The sequence below is a fragment of the Nanorana parkeri genome, unplaced genomic scaffold, assembly GCF_000935625.1.
Source record: "Nanorana parkeri isolate BGI_ZX_2015 unplaced genomic scaffold, ASM93562v1 scaffold753, whole genome shotgun sequence".
Lineage (NCBI taxonomy): Eukaryota > Metazoa > Chordata > Amphibia > Anura > Dicroglossidae > Nanorana > Nanorana parkeri.
In genome coordinates this window covers 472,528-486,098 of record NW_017307021.1, presented here as the reverse complement: position 1 = coordinate 486,098, position 13,571 = coordinate 472,528, and the positions used below count along the sequence as shown (strand labels likewise).

At 45.3% G+C, this 13,571-nt stretch overlaps 1 protein-coding gene across 2 annotated transcripts in view; it reads right to left on the bottom strand.

Annotated features, from left to right (window-relative positions):
- ANXA7 (annexin A7) overlaps window positions 1–12,845 on the bottom strand; it is a 37,516-nt gene extending 24,671 nt beyond the window's left edge. The window contains exon 1 of one of the 2 annotated variants that reach the window (XM_018564473.1): window positions 12,664–12,845. The gene's annotated coding sequence lies outside the window, so the exon portion shown is untranslated. The remainder of the gene's footprint in view (window positions 1–12,663) is intronic. The other variant, XM_018564472.1, reaches the window with a different exon arrangement.
- Between the last annotated feature and the right edge of the window lie 726 nt (window positions 12,846–13,571).

The window sequence follows — 13,571 nt, the reverse complement described above, 5'->3', positions numbered from 1 at the left end:
TAGTAGATGTCCTCCCGTGACCCTTAAGAGAACTATGGGGAAAAATACTTACCCCATAGTTCTCTTTTAATGCATTATCGCACTTGCGGCTTATTGGAGCGGATAGGGCTAGGAGAGCAGATTTATTGAATAAGAACTCTTGGATAAGCCAGCCCCCTCAGTATAAACGTGTGAGGTTACAGCAACCATATTGACCATGTGCTTTATCTGACCGAGAAAGCATAGGAAGTGCTGCTTACACACTTCCTAGGGATACATTGGTATACACTGAGTGGCCAGATTATTATGACCACCCCATCAGTACTTCGTTGGGGCGCCTCGTGACTCCACGAGATGTTGAAAGGTGATGCGAGGAATCTGACACTGCAATGTTGCCCTTCTGTTGTCTTGTACCAGTCTTGCCACTCTCCATTCTGCCCTAACATTGACTAGTCGCTGACGGCCACAATTCGCACGTTCAGACCCAGATTTTCGGCTCACAGTCCAGTCTTTAACCAGTTGACATCCGCGGTGTTAAACCCCCTTCCCATCCAGGCCATTTTTCAGTATTCAGCGCTGCGGTACTTTCACTGACATTTATTCCGTCATGCAGCGCTGTACTGAAATGAATTTTATACCCTTTTTTGGGGACAGATATAGCTTTATTCACCACTGGGGTTTTTATTTGTTTACTATATTAAAAAAGGAAAAATTACCGAAATTTAAATTCCCTATTTATAATGGTCTGGCCCTTTAGCAACTTCAGCGCGAAATTATAGCCAATTAGCCTACAAACATCAGGTGGTCATGATAATCTGGCCACTCAGTGTAGAGCTTATAGGAACCTGCAGGTCTAGTAAAGTACATGTAAACCCTTACTGAATGGCATGTAGTTAGCTATGCAACCTAAAATATGGAAAGGAGAAGAGGAGTTTTACCAGTTAGTATGACATTCACTGCAAGTAATCTTCATGGATGTGTTTTAAATGACAGTGATTGTTCTGGTGACGTCTACTACTACTTTATAAATCTGCCCCTTAGTATACCCAACAGCATTTTGCTATGCAAGCCTACATTTAAAACACACACCTAGACTTGGCACCAGACCTGGTGATTAAGCAAGTCTCCTCCTCACACTCATCTACCTCCCGTTTTCTCACCCCGCCCTCTCGCTTTGTTCATTTGTACATGTAATACATCTTTGCACTTGCCATCTAATAGTTGCCATTCTCTGCCAACCTCCGGGGCCCTGCTTCCTAGTTACTGAAAGACTTTGCCACCTGCTGACACATTGTTACCACTGACCCAAGTAGTATATTGTTCCCTAAAACTCCTCACCATTACCACTTCATTTTTTTTTTTTAAATGTAAATATTTTTTTTTTTTTTATCTTTACGGTCAGTGAATTTGGGGAAATATTGGGGGTCTAAAACAGACACCTGATATTTCCCTTTTAAAATAGAAAAGAGTCCTCAATCTCTTTTTCTGCAGCCCCTGTTATGAATGAACATGAGTCCTCTACACCGAGTGTTCCTGTCCATTCATAACTTGTGGAGATAGTATGTTTACCATGTCCACAATCATGAAGGAACAGGAAGTGATGTAGAGCACTTCCTGTAAATTCATAATTGGGGACATAGTAAACATACTATGTCCTCAATTATTTACAAGCAATCAGCTGATCACTGACTGCTGTCACAGGAGGTTGAGCCGGCGGTGTGGGAGGAAGTCTCCTTTGACAGCCAACTCCTTCCCCGTACCGCTGGCTTGGCCTCTGTTGACAGCTCACAGCCATCTCTGCCCCCACACTGCCGCTCTCCTGATCTGTCACAGAAGGCTGAGTGGGACAGGAGGAGAACTCGGCCTTCTGCGGCATCGCCGCTCACCGCGATCTCCTCCCCCATCTGTCACCAGATGCCGAGCAGTGCGGGAGGAGAGCGTGGCCGTCTTTGACATGCTGCACACAGTGCTGCTGAAATTTCGGCGGCTGAAATTTTAGTGCATTCCTACCTTTTTTTGTTAATCTCAGAGTGGGGAACAGAACTACTGCAGCTTTCAACATAAAGGAGCAACTGACCGACGCAAGGTATTACACCTTATTTCTCTACCCCTAGTTGCATTGCTAAGGGTACCCACTTCAAGAGTATTTTTTTTACATCATCCGAGTTCAGCTTTAAGGCAAAACCAGGATAGGTTGGGCTATAAATTTACTTTAGATATCGATATACAGTATATCTGCACCAACTGTAATCATCTGCAATCATTGCCATCTCCCTTACCCATTGTGTCTAAAGTTTCACCACTTAGCAGAGCTGTGGACTATGAGTTAGGAATATGGAAGAGTTTGAGTGTCCTAGCCTTGTCATAGTTTATATAGCAAGAGTCCTCATTTCCTCATGTGCTTCAGTTCTGTCTTTTTGTCTGAAATCTGTCATTTATACCTTTAGAAGCAGAATCCAGAGACAAAGACCTTTGCATTTTAGTTCCCTTATCAAAACACAGGAAAAAATAAAAAATAAACTGATTGGATGGTTACATCAATACTGATCAGCAAATACTTTCACCTAATATAAAAGAACTAAGGATATAAAAGGGAACATGATTTAAAATGTTTAGAACTGAACTAAAGCCAAACTTTTTTCTTTTGGTTTTACTTCTCTTTTGCGTCACAGGATTAGATTTAGTTATGTCCTCCTGTGACCCAAAGTCAGGATATAGCATGTTATATAGCACAGCAGCCAGGAAAGATCCAGACAATACTGATGGGATCCATCCCACTGCCTGATTGACAGCTGGCTCTGCCTCTCTAGAGTCACATCCAGCCGTGCCCACCCACTCCCCATCTGTCCCTCCAATGAGCGCCGCAGCAATAGAGAGGGGAGGGGGGAAACCCTGACGGGAGCTGTGACTGACAGTCACTACTCTCTGCAGGGAGAAGAACGCGAGTTGAGCAATAATACGCCGGCTCTAAGTATTGGGAAGAGTGGATTTTACTCTCCAAATACCCCTCATTTAACCATGTGCACATCAGTTCATATAGTTCTACAATACAAGAGCATCTGAAGCTGCTCCAAGTTGACAAACTTCTCCTTCAGCCAAATGCAGAGCAGCACTTCTGTCTACAAATAGCACCTTCTATTAATGGCGGTAAGCGCCATGTTCTTTAGAAAAAAACATTACCCCCTTTCACAAAAAAAAAAAAAAATCACATCAGCATTCAGCTCTGTATGCCGATATGAAATCATATTACATTCATTAAACACGTTTTCCTTTTACTTACAATGTTTTCTCTTCCATTTTCTGGTCTTCTTAGGGCTAGTTCACACCAAGCACGGAGCAGGTGCAGAGCAGAGCAGGTGCAGACCGGATCAAAACTGCGTCCAATGTATTCCTATGGTATTTTTAGCTCCAGTTCACATCGCCACGTGCAGATCCAGAGCAGGTAAAAAAACTGCAGCCCTATTTTATCTGCTCTGGATCTGCAAACGCATCAAAAATGCATGCAAATGCCTGGAACGCACTGAAAGCCCATGTTAAACTAAATTTAAAAAAAAAAACATTTTTAGATATGTTTTAGCCAAAAACGTGTCAAAAACGCATCTAAAAGACTAGCGGGCGTCTGCAGAAACCTGACCGGATCTGCTCTGCATTTGGTGTGAACAAGGCCTTAGGCATTAGTGATATAGCCCATACCTAAGAGATGCATCCTGGGAAGGTTACATCACAGCATTGCTGGTAAATCTCATCTGTAAACTGCAAAATGTCACAAGATCTCCAGGAAAGACATTTCTTCCTGGCAGTTCCGGTATCGGGGTAAGTATCAAAGCATTTGGGCTATTGCAAGTTCTCACCCAAATGCTCAGTACCAGTGTCGGTGCATCCCTAAAAATAAGGTAAGCAATGAATAAGAAGCCGGCAACTATCTTGAAATAAGTGTTTGTAGATTTGTCATTACTAAACATTTCTAAAGTTGCCTTTGTCGTCATTTTAAAGATAAGAGTAACGTTACTCTTTAAAAAGGACTTCTCTTCAGTAAGAACCCATCATACTGTAAAAAAAAAACAGTGAAAAGGGCTGTAATACTTGAAAGCCTTAAAAAAAAAAGTAAGTTGAAGTTAAGCCTCACGTAAAACCATGTTAAACTGCAAGATCCGTGACCTTTTACACAAATTACTAGAGTGAAACATTTCTCTTGAGAGCTGGCACAAGACAGGTGTATGCAGTGAGTCAGCTCATGTCTGCGATGTAGGTGGGGCTCCATTTTTACATTTGTGGAACAGAACCTATACCTGTCATACACTCCATGACCTGAAGTATTTGCATAAGCAAATGTCAGCATCTCTTCTTTTCAATGTTACCAGCAGTAGCTCCAAGCCCCTGACATGAAAATCTATTCCATACAGTCATCTGAACACACTTAAATCAGCCCATGAGAATTAGAGGAAGTTCTTGTAAAATGTACAGTTCAGTTCCTAGAAGATCATTAACCTTTCAGAGACTTGGGTATGGTGATGTCTAAAGCTGGAATGCAGGTATGGGCTCTAAAGCCCAGATCTATACAACATCCACAGCATTATGGGGGATTAGGGAGTGCTTTTCTTCGCCATCTCCTAAGCCTCACTTGTTGGCCCATCGCTGAGGTGGGTGGCCTCACAGGCTAAGATCATGTGTAGTATCTGTTCTGATGAAAAAGAGAAGTGCACCGCTGTTCTATCAGGTAGGAACGGCTGGCTGCAGAGTACCCTTCCAGAGATGATGGGGGTCCCAAAAGGTGCAGCCTGCTGGGTTCTTTCACCCACTGGATTCTTATGTCTTATACTCCAGCTTAGAGATTTCCCTGCTACAGTTCTCACCCACAATGACGCTTCAGGCCTCTTTCACATAGGCGGTCCAGTTGGGTCCTCCTCAGGCGAACCACTATCAGATGCCCAATATTAGTCTATGGGCAGCTGTGTGTAAACAAATGGGCGTCCAGTCACTGGAAAAATTATCTCAAATCGGCTAAGGATCATATTGATTTCTTGGATATTTTTCTGGTGATGTTAGAGATAGTGTTAGCGCTGTTGTATACTGTTCACCTTTGGGGGGGGGAATACCTCGCTGAGGACTGATGTTTGGGAAAGCAGCTATTCCAGTTGGGGAACTGACCCGCCCTAATGGAAATTGCACTGATACAAAGGGCTGCAAATACTGATTTTTCATAAAATCAATTAGTTGGCTGATTGTATTTTTTTCAGATTAAAAAAATAAATACCATCCTTAATGTAAAATAAAAGATACAAACGAAGTTTACTGAAGAATATAACTGAATGCACTTATTTTGTAATCGCACCACACTGGAACACACGTCATTGTGGTAATGTGCGCTTGTGGATTACACTGCGGCCGGGAGGCACGTTTGGGGTGCCACTGAAATGAATAGCACCGCAAGCACCTCCTGCAGCAGATTTTGTCAGGCTGAAACCGAAAATGACTCCCACCTTTTTTAGTTTTTTTTTTTAAATAATGGGGGATTTCTTTAACTTCTACTATTTTACCGAAAAATATTTTTTTTTCTTTACTTTGGAGAAAATAAGGGGTCTAAATCCTCTGATATTTACCTTTTGAAAAAAGAAAAAAAAAAAAAAACCTAAATGAACAGAAAAAGGAAGCACTCCATACAGAGGCTTCCTGTTCATTCATAAATTGGCATATAGTAAACAGATACTAAGTCCACAATCAGGAATGAACAGGGAGTGATGTAGAGCAGTTCCTGTTCATTCATAACTAGGAACACAGTATCTGCGTCCCCTCCGATCCCCACTGCTGGGGAGACAGAGCCAATAAAAACCGGCTCCCAGCATGGAGGAGAGATCGAAAAAGGTCCCAGACCAACTAAATCGATAATGAGAATAAGGGATGCACCGATACCAGTTTCTCAGTATCGAGTACCGATTATTTTTTTTCGGTACTCGCCAGTACCGAATACTGGTGCCATGTGCACTTATTTTCAGGTATCCATTGCCCAGCTTCCCGATTGCCTGTGAAGCCGGTGTTCTATAACACCGGCTTCATTTGCTGAGGCTGTCTGGCTTTCTGACCAATCAGGAAGCCAGGCGGCGAGTCATGACGTGCCGCCCGGCTTCCTGATTGGCTAGGAAGCCTGCTTCACTTGGTGCTACGCAACATGACCAATCAGGAAGCCGGGAGGCAGGTCATAACCCACCCCCGGCTTCCCGATTGGAAAGGAAGCCAGCTAAATGTTCCCACGGCACTTGCGGTCAGAGGGAGATTTCCCTCTGACTGGAAGTTCCGGTATCAGAGCATTTGGACCAGTAAGAGTACTCGCCCAAATGCTCGGTATCGGCACCGATTGTAGTCTCAGTATCAGTGCATCCCCAGTGAGAATAGTTGCCAACTTTTCTTATTATCGTTTAGTTGGTTGCGGCCCGGCACCTGAACCTCAGAGCCTCCCGTGACACTAAAGAGAACTATGGGGTAAAACACTTACCCCATAGTTCTTTTTTAACTTAAAAGGAGACATCGTGTGAGAAAAACACAAGGCTTCCATCGTTAATTCCAATATCCTTTTACTACCACACCAGGAATACAGATAAGAAGCTTGGGTGTTACTGGCCCTTTAATTTTATATCTATTTTACTACTGCCGTACAGCAACATGTTTGCATTTTATTACAACGCACCGCCCCTCATTGTGGTGTGCATGGGACATACATAGAAGGGGAATCAAAACTGGAGCAGAAAATCTGAGTAGCTGTGCATGGCAACCAATCAGCTTCTCTTTCATTTTCAAATCTTAAATGAACAAAATGAAGAGAAGTCGAGTGGTTGCCATGGGCAACCACTCCAGTTTTGATAAATTCCTCTCTATATGTCTCAAACAATATTTCGGGGTCACGCAGTGCCCCTTCATCAGGCTGACAACCTGATGAAGGGGCCCAGCGTGACCTTGAAACGTTGCTTGAGACATTATGCGACAACGTAATAAAGCACGAAGAAAAGTTGTCCTGAGTGTGCTGGTGATCACCTAATCTTCCTTCTGTCTGCACAGCATCATTGGTGATATCATTACAAGCACCACCGCCTCTACAAAGGTCACAATACGCTCTATGGAGTGCAGGTAAACTTTGACAATTGTTTCCTATGTGCCCTCGCAGTGACCCACATTGATCCGTCGAAGTACAACCCAGGTCACCGCAGTATGTGTGAACGGGCCCCAAATCTTTATATAGGTTGAAAGTTAATATTTTAATCGTTAAAGGAGAACTATGGGGTAAGTGTTTTTTCCCCATAGTTCTACTAAGGGTCACGGGAGGACATAAACCAGCGTTCTCCCGTCACCCAAAGCTCAGTTTATCGCGAGCTACAGCTCACGGTATACTGAGACGCCGCAACCAGGACGGATCCCGACATTACTGTCGAGATCCACCCAGCTGCGTGATTGACAGCTGGCTCTGCCTATATAGAGTCAGAGCCAGCTGTACCCGCCCCCTCCCCCGTTTGTTCTGCCAGTCAGCGCTGGAGGATTACAGACAGGAGGGATGGTACTGTGCTGTTACAATCAGTCAGTATATCACTCCCCTTCTTCTCCATCACTTCTGTACTGTAGAAGTGATGGAGAAGAAGGGGAGAGATATACTGATAGTAATATGTGTGACACCCTGCCTCCACATTAGTGTCTAATCGATTAGTTTTAGCTCTATTATTTAAATTATAGTCAAAATTATGTGGGGGGGATGCTCAATGGGGACAGTATGGACTCCATATTTTCCCATTGAGCACCTCCCCACCCCCCATACTTTTTTTTCTACTATAATTTAAATAAGATAAAATATGCTGTGGAGGCTGAGGCACACAGAGCAGAGATATGCAATGTACTGTAGCACACAGTACCTGAAGGCTGCAGCTGTCCTGGAGCTCTCTTCTCTGATGCCGTCCAGGGAGCCACCTCATCGCACAGACCAGTCAGAAGTTCCCTCACCTCCCCTGACCTCACTGGCCTGCTGGGAAATGTCGTTTTCAGCGGCAGCTTTCTATGTACCGTAAAAGCCGGGGTAGGTCTTATTTTACAGAAATCTCTGAAGATAGCGCTAGGTCTTACTTTCGGGGAAACACGGTAGTTCTCCTTTAAATGGATATTTTCCATAGGGTGTACTTACTTTTTCACACGACAGTAGAGAAAACACATTTACGGGAAATATTTGATCTTGAAAGCTTTTGTGTGAACGGCATTTCTGCCATCGATTGCCTGTCCAAGTGGCAAACAAATTAAACGCTAGACTCAGCAAATGATTTGCATTTACAAGGGTGAAACATTGCACAACAAGCAAATAAAAGACCAATGAGGGAATCGTATGTACAATAAACATTACGGAGGGTTTCTAGAGCTGGAATTGGGTTTTACAATATGAAATGCCTGTGTCTGCCATAGCAGAGTGTGAGCAGCCTGTGCAGGAGGCTATTTCAGGAAGAGTTGTGTGTGTGTAGCCTAAGCCCCGGGCTATGTTCACACAATGGGATTAGAGGTTACTATGCATTGGCAGGGTGTGACTGCTCAGAACAAGTCACATGTAGGTGATTCAAGCTGGTGACTCAAACCATTTAGGATTTTTTGGGCTTTTTTCTTTCTTATTTCAACTTTAAAGCAGAACTCTGGGCAAAATGTTCTTAACCCTTGCAGTGGTGCTACCCACGGAGTTCATGGTTTAAGTGCTCCTTTTTGTCCTAGTGCTAAAAAAACAAAAAAGTTACTCACCAGATCCTTGGAGCCGGCTTGTTCTTAGACCGATCCTTGCGCTGCAGCAGTCTAAGGATCCTTGGGTCATGTTCTTTACACGGTGTATTGGACGTAAGAATGCTGAGGGACATACCATTGCTGCAGTGGAGGAGACATTCTTCAGGGAGTAGCAGCCAGCCGGCTCCGCAGTTAAGGTGACTTTTTGGAGGGGGGGGAAATTTAACCCTTGCAGCGCAGAGGTAGCCCCACTGTAAGGGTTAAGAACATTCTTGCCTGGAGTTCTGCTGTAAAGGTTATCTCAACCCAAAAACAACATTTATACATTGCAGCTTTCCAGTCGTTAAGATGTGCTGGCTGCATGCAATTTCTTTTTTCCTTCCTTTGTTTTCATCTGGTGATCCTGCTAGTAACACACTTCCTGTCCCGAGGTGACAACACTCACCTGCTGCACTGCAGCTATGGAGAAGCAATGTCACCCTACAGTTCTCTCCTGATTTAGATTACAAACCCCTCCCCCTCTCCTCATGTGCATATTATAGAGGAAAGCGGATATCATTGTTCAGGGTTTCAGCTCAGTGCACAAGATTTCTGACAGGTTCAACAAGTCTTTTTTCTGTATTTGCCACCATCCTGAGGCCTTGTTCACACCGAACGCGGGTGCGTTCCAGAGCGGTAGCTGCTGGAACGCGCCGCGATCGCTAAGAAACTTCTCCCTGCGTTCTGGGGCTTGGAGGGAGCGTGGTGGTGTATAGAATTCAATGGCACCGCTTCCAAGCCCCCCCCACCCGCAGTGCGATCGAACACGTGACAAAACTTTACCAATCTTGCGTTCCACTGCAAACGCAAAAAATAGAGCAAGCCCTATTTTTTGCGTTTGCAGAGGAACGCAACTCTGGCAAAGTTTTGCCACGCGTTCGATCGCACTGCGGGCGGGGCGGGCGTGGAAGGGGTGCCATTGAATTCAATGCACCGCCACGCCCCAAAACGCGGGGAAAAGTTTCTTAACGATCGTGGTGCGTTCCAGCAGCTTCTGCTTTCGGTGGGAACAAGCCCTAAAAGTAAGAAGAGCTCAGAAGAGATTCTCATTGGTCAGCACACTCACAGCACACTCACATGTGTCCCATTGCAACCATTGCATGCCTATACATCCTGAAGGGCAATTTGCAAGGGCGGCAGCCAACATTAGAGATAAGCGACACAGGGACAGTGGTCGGTGGGCGAAATGGGTGTTCATAGTTAGTTCATTTTTAGGTGAAGATGTGAACTAACCCTTTAAAAATGACATAAAAGAAAGGCCTGGAATTGTGTTTATTAAGTGAGCTGTAACATGACCTTGAGAGATCTGCTTTTAAAAGCCTTTAAGGCCCCATTCACACCTAGGCGTATTGTAATATGCGCGTCTGTCACGCGACCGTCACAGTTTTTTTACCGCGATTCGCGGTAAAAAAAGTCGCGCGACCGTCGCGCGATTCCAAAGGCTACTTGGCAGTATCCAAATGGAAAACGCCCTACAAAACGGCCCAAAGTAGTCCCGGGACCTTTTCAGGCGTGGGCCGTTTTGTAGGGCGTTAGGGACGGGCGGAAATACGCATAGGTGGGAACGAGGGCATTGACTACAATGCTATTTATTTTTTTGACCGTTTTGTAGAGCGTTCGTCGAGCATAGGACACGCTACAAAACGGTCAGGTGTGAACGCAGCCTCAAGCTGAACTCCAGGCAAAACAGAAAAGTGCAGATGAAATGCATATAAAAGAGTAGTTTTCATGCCAGTGCGGAGATTTCCACAGCGCTGGCACACACAGCTCCACCCCAGCAGGGCACAAGATCTGATTTTTATCTGCTGTAGTTCAATAACACTCACAGGTCTTGTCCCTACCCCCACCCTGTGACTGAAAAGTGGAAGCGAAAAAAACACAACAATGAGCTTAAATCTCTCTGCTATTCTGCTGTCTCCTCCTATCAGCATGCGTCTTACACTGCAGCACAACAGGCTGGCTCCTTGTGTTGCTTTTTCCTCCCCCTGTCTGAATCCTGTTATACAGGAAATTGCAAGAGGCTGACCCTGGGGCAAATTCAGGGGGCTATCCTTTTGCATTCAGAAAAATAAACTTAATGGGTAATTCCACTTTCGCCAAGTGAATTTGGGAAAATAGAATTACTCCCCTCGCAAAAGGCGAGCGCCTGACCAATGAGAAGTGCTTCTCATTGGTCAGCACGGTCAGAAGCTCTTCTCATTGGTCAGCACGGTCAGAAGCTCTTCTCAGTGGTCAGCACGGTCAGAAGCTCTTCTCAGTGGTCAGCACGGTCAGAAGCTCTTCTCAGTGGTCAGCACGGTCAGAAGCTCTTCTCAGTGGTCAGCCCGGTCAGAAGCTCTTCTCAGTGGTCAGCCCGGTCAGCTGACGCTGACTAATGAGTCTGCCATTTGTGAGCAAAATTCTAAATACAGAGCACAGGGCTGCGCTGCCATGTACGAGTATGGACAGTACTCATTTTCCCAAATTCATCTGGGAAAGTGGAATTACCCTTTATTGATATGTTATTGGATAAAGAGCTGCATTCATTTGTGTAGGTTACATTTGACAGTTCATTCACATCTGTACAGCGCCTTGCTCACGGAAGGGACAGGTGTAGAGTGTAATTGTGTGCAGCCACCAGTACATCCCTATAGGAGGACATGGCTGTACCCCATCCTGCACATCCATGCACCCACACGTGTGGCAGTACAGTTTCGGGTCGGCGTGTACCCACGTGTGACCATGTCCTTCCATAGGGGTGTACAGGTGGCTGCATGCAATTACACACTACACCTGTCCCTCCCCGAAAGCAGGTCTCGGCACGGTCATACACGTCCATGTGAACGAGCCCATAAAAGGCATAGTCCAGCTTTTCCCAAAAATAAATAACTGCACCCACATTAATAAAAAGATCATGTGCATTTATTAGTTTGTTTTTGCATTGGAATCGGCAAAGCATTGCAACCATGATCAGTAAATGGCAGGTGCAGTGCATAGGCTCCTGCAGACTGTTCCTCCATCCCCAGGTCCCTACAGAGGCACAGACCTTTGTTATGGAGTGAAGTTATGAATGGACTACATGTATAGTGGCATCATCATCTCCATTGAGAAGTAAGAGCCTCTCTGCTGCAGTGGCAGATGAGAGGTGTAGTCTCTCCATTCACAGATCCATTTCATAAAAACAAATGGTGTGCGTGTGGGGGGGGGGGCACAATTCAGGTAAGTGATGGGGCAGTTTGGGGTTTTTGGGAATATGACCATGTTTCATCCTAAATAAAAAGGTGTAGCATGAAACAGTCTGCAGAAGATGGAGTTCTTCTTTAATGAAGGGAGATGATTGTTATTTATAAACAGACAAGGAATAAATTCATCATTACAAGTGCCATAAATGACAGGCCACCCCATCAATGTCACCCATCTATACATATGAAACAGTCCATGACCCACATATTCTAATCAGAAGAAAATTACAGTTATCATTGATCCCAAAAAAAATTATATATATATATACACACACACACACACACATATATACAAACACACACACACACACACACACCCTAATATACATACATACGCATATATATTCCACCACTACAGAGTTTTGGAATGATGGGAGTGACCCCTCAGTACAGATAAGAGAAGTATATACACATGTATACAGAAGTATATAGCTGTATACAGCCTCAGTATCCTAGTCGGCGGGTGTGGTGATGTGGGAGGATCCGGGCACACTGAACACACCCGTCCCTGCACCATTCTCCATAGGATCAGTGCCCGCTCCTGACATCACACACCCTGCTGGGTACAGGAAGCCCAGGCCCGGACAGTGTCCCCCCTCTCTGTAGAGGGCAGCACTGGCATTCCTCACCCAAATCACAAACTTTCAGCGACTCGTAAAAGTCCCCCTCCCCCCCGTGCCCGGGGCCTCACCTCGTCAGGAGCTCACACTCACGGGCAGCCGCACAGCAGACCTGAGGAGCCGGAGGAAATGGAGAGGAACCGCTGCTGCTGTCAAGATGGAGCCGACAACAACTATTCCCTGAGGGAGCGAAAGAGGGTACGGCAGCCCCAGCCCGGAAGATAAGAGGGTTCCACCCAGACGTGACGACACCCAGAGGAAAATACAGAGGGTGGGGGAAGGGGAGGGGCTTATACCGGGAACCTGTCAGGCTGGAAATAAGAGGCGTGGCAGGGGTGTGCGCTGCAGGGCTGGGAGTAAGATGAGCCGTGCTTTACTACGGAGTGACACGCTTAGGAAGAGTGTCTGCATAGCGGGGATAAGTGTGTACATATAAGGGGACAACCGTGTGCATATAGGGGGACAAGTGTGTACATTTTTGTAGGGGGACAAATGTGTGCATATAGTGGGACAAGTGTGTACATATAGGGGGACAAATGTGTGCATATAGAGGGACAAGTGTGCACATGTAGGGGGACAGATGTGTGCATATAGAGGGACAAGTGTGCACATGTAGGGGGACAGATGTGTGCATATAGAGGGACAAGTGTGCACATGTAGGGGGACAGATGTGTGCATATAGAGGGACAAGTGTGCACATGTAGGGGGACAAATGTGTGGATATAGATAGACGGACAAGTGTGTGCCTATAGGGTGTTCTGGGGTCAGGAGCCATAAGTACCTCTCTATATAGTCCAGTACCTAAGGGAGGCAGACAAGTTAGTATCACGGTATTAGATACATCCTTCTGCCTGTCAGCGAGTAGTGAAGATGACAACCCTGGAGAATGACTTTCCACAGACACCGTGCCATATTCCTGTCCTGATAAAGTGCATGTATAGCCTTTTTTTTTACAAACTTTATTCCCTTCATTTTGAAA